Source organism: Nipponia nippon, unplaced genomic scaffold (assembly GCF_047370975.1).
Source record: "Nipponia nippon isolate SJK-2023a ecotype South Korea unplaced genomic scaffold, ASM4737097v1 scaffold_8, whole genome shotgun sequence".
Classification (NCBI taxonomy): Eukaryota; Metazoa; Chordata; class Aves; order Pelecaniformes; family Threskiornithidae; genus Nipponia; species Nipponia nippon.
This window is the reverse complement of record NW_028262402.1, coordinates 5,531,238-5,537,237: the sequence shown is the minus strand read 5'-3', so window position 1 is coordinate 5,537,237 and position 6,000 is coordinate 5,531,238.

Genomic DNA, 6,000 nt, shown 5'->3' with positions numbered 1-6,000 from the left:
TTCTTTTTATATAAGTGTTTATACAGTCTGTAATTAATTATCTGGCTGAAATAAAGCCAAACACAATTTATAGTTAAGGGGATAGTGAAAATTCAAAAATTTAAAATTGTGGTCCAGGCTTTCATGTGTGTTTTTAAACACAGATTACTATGAATTCAATAGATCATCTCCAGTTAGTACTAGGCAGCTGACTTCACATTTTTAAATGGAAGACTATATCTGCTTAATGCTCTGTACCATCATAGTTCAGAATGAGAAAATGCAGTGGTAAAAGAGATTCAAATATTTCCACTCCGTACTGGTATTGTTTTTCACTCTTCCTGCCTTTGTGGGAAAGGCTGCTAAAGTGGTTAGCAGCAGAAAATTAGTGTTTCCTGCATTATTTAATTAAACCCACTGTTGTTCTCCATCTGTATTTTGGGACCCAAGTTGTGCAGACCTTGCTGCAGAACCCTGAGCAGCATTCATTAATCATTGTCTCTCTTGAATACTAATTCTCTCTCTGAGTGAGAGTCCTGTAATCATTTTATTTTGCAGACAGAGTTTCCTGCCTGATAGACTGCATGTACACACAAGAAAATCTGAGGCCTAGGACATTTTCATTACTCAATGACAACATATGTGGTGCAGGCTGGTAATTCTACCTCTCATGAAAAGTATTATAATTTTATTTTGCAGACTGGAATTCTCTGTGTGCTAAGCCCTGCATAATTATCTGTTTCATAACATTCAGAGATGGGAAGAGGAGCAGAAGCAAAGAATAAAATTATGGCAATTAATTCAGCAGTTTCCTTCCAAGAAAGAGGGACTTCCTCAGAAGAAAAATATACCAACATACAAAAAGACAGAAAACGGGGTCCAAGGCATATGCCAAGGACAGACCATTTCAGAATAGCCCATTTTTCCTCCACACACATGACAGTACCTTCTTTCAAGGAATTCGTAGGGACTCTGTTCCAAGAAAACAAATGCAATCTGTTGTTTAGCAAATGTAGATATTGATGCTGGTGGTGATTCATCTGTTTAAAGGGCCAATATAGAAATCATTTAGCAGTCAACATAAATGGTGTCAGAAATGGTGATCTGAAATATCTGTATTCAGGAGTAAAATATTTAATTCTTGTACAAACTGGGTATAAGGTTATTAGATTTCCTGGTAATAATCTTATGGAAGGCAAAAACCTTTTAATCACAAGACTGCATTCATACTGCTGTTCTATTGCTGCTTACTTAGTGCCTATATGTCATCAGCTCCTGGAAACACATCGTGACATCTTGATGTCACTTGGTAACATCTTTCAAAGACCTTTAAGCATGATTTTGTCTTTTATGAAAAATACTATACAGGAATTCTGGTCTGACTTATTGTAACTTCAGTTCTACTGACAGCAATAATGGCCACTGAGAAGAAAATCCTGGATGTGATACAGTGAAAGTGAAATTATTATCTTATAATCCATAAAATGGATCATTCATTTCTATTGAAACACATTTCTGATGGAGAAGAAAAGTTTCAAACACGGGACACTGAATACTGGTGGAGGAGAGAATGACTTGCTTATAGAACAATTTGGTGCCACACTTCATAAAGCGGTTCATTGACAAGCGATTGTAAGAAGTTTTCTTGCCATCTGGGTTTTTTTAACTATGTTTTGGCATACATGTGGAGTGTTGACCCTGAAGTGTGGCTGCACTAAGAAGATAACAGCATGAAAAATTACAAGGTCTTACAGATAGCAAAGAAGGGGTACAGGATATACAACTTGAACAACCTTGATTAGTGGTTGAACTAACAACACAGCAACGTGGGAAATGACAGAAATAAGAAACAGTGCAACAGAAGGAGAAATTAACATGAATTACTGGTCAAGAGAGAAATTACCAGGGCAACCCTATCACAGGTAGTAAGGAAGGGCATAAATCAGCAAAATTAGGACCTACGGTGAAAGAATAAACAGGAGGGAGCTGTTAGAAAGAAAGTACTTTGGTAATTGGGAATAACTTGGAAGGGGAAAAAAACGGGGAATAAAGAGATACAAAGTTTGGTGTCCCTCTGAAGATGTCTTATTCCTGATCAGTGTTTCAGAAGAGGACAATAATCCTGTTTTTGTGACTGTGCCTCAGTCTGAATCACTTCTGCAGTCAGCAGACTCCTGGAGGCGGTGGTGGGCTTGGAAATGCTCTGATGGGACTGATGGAGCACCCTAACTGTTTAACACCGCATATGTTTCTGATGGATGCACTCCTCTTGTTTGAATTAACTGAACTTTGGTCCAAGCAGATGCTCAGCAAGTAGGCCTAGCCCAAGTTAATCCTATTGTGTGAGGCTATCTGTGAGAACACAGCATGAAAACAAAAAAACCCACAGTTTAGCTGGAGACTGGGTTGATAAGCAGCCAAAACTGTATAAACACAGCAGAAAATCTGACTACAAATCAACCACTTTACGCTATAAATATCTGCAGCCATCAGGGTCGGTTGAGCTCTCCCTCCACAGCAGCTGGCTGCACGGCAGTGATCTCCCCTTGAGTAGGGTTGCCTCTCAAGGTTACCCCTCGAGGCTGAGAGATCCCTTACCTGAAACCAGATGTTGATGAGTTCGTAAGAGACATTTTTTTCATGCATATAACTTTTACGATATGAATAGTAAGCTTAAGTGATAATCTCTGTATCCCATAGTAATTTTAAGTGTAGTAAATAGTATTGACACCCAATCCATCTGTACTTATTAAATATTTTACATACCTAAATTTACTGATTAAAATGCAATAAACTAACTACTAGATCAGATCTGTCTGAGCGATCTGACTCTTCTCCTGCAACAGTGGTCTAGAAGCATCAGTATACCCTATTGGTGCTATGTACTTTTCTAAAAAGCCTGAAGGTTATCAGTCTCCACCTTCTTCATCTTGCATAAATGTCCTTAATAGTGAGCATAAAGGGTTTTGTCTCACCTAGCTTTTCATGGGAATGGCAGCAACACTGGGAAGTACCTAAACAAGCAGAAATGTCTGGTTTTTGGTCATTATTGTTATCACTGAGGTGTGTTGCAAAGAAACAGTTATACCTGCAGAACACGAACTGAAGCTTCAAATAGTTTGAGACTGCACTAATTTTTGTAAGGAATATAGGATTCACAAAAAGAAACAAAAAACCACACAGTTTTCCTGAGAAATATACTCACAGCACTGAACTCAACAGCTGCTTACACCAGACTAGAATGGCAAGTCTTTTCCCTTGATGTATCTTAGATCAGTGTCTCTGTATGAAAAAATCACTGAAACATAATATATTGGAGGTCTTATTAATAAAATCTAGATATAAGTAAAAATTATAAATAAAATTTTAAATTATGGCCTTATTCTTAGTTTAATTCTTTTTCCTTCTGGATAATTTAGAATACAATTAATTCAGTAACCTTTGAAAATTGGTCAGCCAAAAAGTTATTTTAAAACAAGCTTTTGAACTATTAGTTTCAGAAGCCATCTGTCATTTTTTTTAAGTGTTGCTTTGTTAGAAAGGACATTTTAACATATTTTTAGGAATAAGGAAACATGTAGAACATGGCACTACATTCATGTATTTTCATTATTTCTTTTTTCTCAGCAAGGTCCAGTGAAAAAACAATGGTGAAATAAAATGCCAAGCCATTTCTACTGAGAGCTATCTTCCAGGAAAAAATGGAAAGGTGTAGTTTAAGGGTCTGTGGTGTTGGCCCCATTCCTTCGATCTTACTCTTTGACCTTCTCTTTATAGCACGTGATATGAGGGTATGTGCATAGACCTCCTACCTTTCCGTAATAGCTCCAAGCCTACTGGGCAGACTGGATATAACTCTCCAGTCATCTGCATTTGGAGAATGCAGCTTGTTGAGCTGCTTCAGGACACAGAGCTGCCACCTCCACCTCTATTAGGGGCTTGCCTTGCTGTTTAAAGTAAGCAGTGAGTAGTGAGTAGTGAGCAGTAAGTAGTGATCTGCTTCCATTTCTTTCCTGTGAACTAGGAGTAACACACTCCTAAATTTCTGTCTCCTTATTTTAGGCTTTGCTTAGGGAAGCAGCAGCCTTTTAGCATGTTTTATCTGGACTTGAAATAGTAGGTGTCTGGACTGGGTCTGTTGTAACAATGAAAAATAAAAATTCAAAGGTCTTCAAACACTGTCCCCCAGTAGATTAAGACTTTCACCACAATGCATTGTAGTTATGGCTCATAGAACTTTCCTCTGTGAAATCTTGATTTGTTGAATTCATAGATAGCTTTCGATGGTAAAATTGTAAACAAATTTCAGATGGGTCATGGGCAGTCCGTGTAAATACATACAACACCTCTCTGAGTAACTTACCAGCTTGTTTTTCTTCAAAATTTCATCAATCCTAGAGTGTTCACAACTGGACCATTTTGGCACCACTCCTTCTCTTTGCTGAAAGAACTGAGCATTTTTGGCTACTGCATCTTTAGTTCTTGTCTTATGACATAAGGTGTATTAACTGAGTTGAGAAAGTTTGTTCACATTTAAATTATGAATTTTTCACATAAAGTGACTTTGCATGAATTTTCATGAGATTTTTTTTTCAGTAAGAGCAACATAGTTGACTTCCAGTCTTGTCAGACAAAACAGTTTTTGCTTTAAAAGAAAGGAAGCTATAGTACATGTTACTTCCACTAAATTAGTAACAACAACAGTTGGAGTACACACAGTAATAAAAAACAATGTTCTAACTTAGCAGTGAGATAATGGTCTTTTGGAAATGGATGGGTTCATTTGTATAGCTGTGGTAATACAAAAGCATAGCACAAAAGAGAAAGCCAAGCAGAAAAAAAGTTGCCATATGCTGTCATAAAGTGAGGTGTTACTTTCATAAAAAGGGAAAAAAAAAGAAAAGATTATCATGAGAGTATGAATTGTCCATGAGTTCTCCAGTAGACATTATGTTTATTCTACAAGGACTGATAAAAGTTATAGCAGAGACACAAGAATGAGAAAAAAAAATCCATTTCCTTGTTATATAGTTAATTTAAGGTGAACGTTATGGTACATTTTGGTACCATTAATGTGACTGATGAATAGAAAAGATGGGGAAATTTTCCCTTATTATTTTATCTCTAAATACGTAACTCCATAAACCTCTGATGCAAACCTGGAATTAAGGGCTAGGACTGCGTTAATGTTTTCATAAGATATCTATGCTGTTTGGTTCTAATGGATTGCTTCCTAATTAAAGGTGTAGAAAACAGAATTGATTTTTAAACGGCTACCTAATTCAAATCAGAAAAAAGTATCAACTTCTGTTCTTTTTCACTAGAGCAACTGCTTAATGGTTCCTGCTCATAGAACAAGGGTACCACAATCTTTCCCTGCTGTATCAGCTCACTCTATGCATCACAACATAGAAACAGTTGTTGCTTACCTATTTTGTCTCAAGCCAGAAACAATCTTGGTTTAAAAATGTATCATATATGCTTCCTTTCTCCAACTACTCTCTCATCTTTACATTAAGAAATGCTCATTTTTGACTTGTAAGTAAATATATCAATGAAAAAAATATAAACTCTTTTTTTTCCTCTGTTATTGTATTTTTTTCCCCATCTCCAGACAGTAGCCATCTCAGTAGCACTGACAAGTAGCCACAGCCTTAATGTAACTGCTGGGCATTTAATTGGTGTCTTGCATCTAATCAATAGCTTTAAATCAATATATTTTTTGCTTTAGAGAACTTTTTCAACTACCTTTGGGCATATTCTACATGTGAAACATGTAATTCTGAATTATCATAAAGTGTTAAAATTTCATATTTGAAAAATAAGGAAGTGTGAAAAAACTAGATATTCATTAAAAGAATAACTAACTAGTCAAATATTATTAATTAAATTAGTCATTTAGTGATTAACCTGGGTTTGAAGAAATGAACTCTTAACAGCAAAGCAACTCATCAATACTACTTCTTTCCAAATAGAAGAGAAAGACTGGTATTTTCCAAATGAATTATTTAATTTGTGGCG